Here is a 419-nt window from a genome sequence, read left to right as displayed (position 1 = left end):
CGTTCAACTCTGGTTCGTGACGTGTTTCTGGCGTTTGACTCCAGAATGCAACATGGAGCTGGCGTTGAGCGCCAGTTTACGTCATCAAATCTCGAATAAAGTATGGACTATTATATATTTCTGGAAAGCTCTGGATGTCTACTTTCCAATTTCATTGAGAGCGCGCCATTTGGAGTTCTGTAGCTCAAGAAAATCTATTTTGAGTGCAGGGAGGTCAGATTCCAACAGCATCAGCAGTCCTTTTTGTCAGCCTCTTTCAGAGTCTTGCTCAAATCCCTCAATTTCAGCCAGAAATTACCTGAAATCACAGAAAAATACACAAAATCATAGTAAAGTCTAGAAATGTGAATTTAACAGAAAAACTAATGAAAACATCCCTAAAAGTAGCTTGAACTTACTAAAAACTACCTAAAAACAAT

The sequence above is a fragment of the Arachis duranensis genome, chromosome 2 (genome assembly GCF_000817695.3).
Source record: "Arachis duranensis cultivar V14167 chromosome 2, aradu.V14167.gnm2.J7QH, whole genome shotgun sequence".
Classification (NCBI taxonomy): domain Eukaryota; kingdom Viridiplantae; phylum Streptophyta; class Magnoliopsida; order Fabales; family Fabaceae; genus Arachis; species Arachis duranensis.
Note: the sequence above shows the minus strand (reverse complement) of the source record.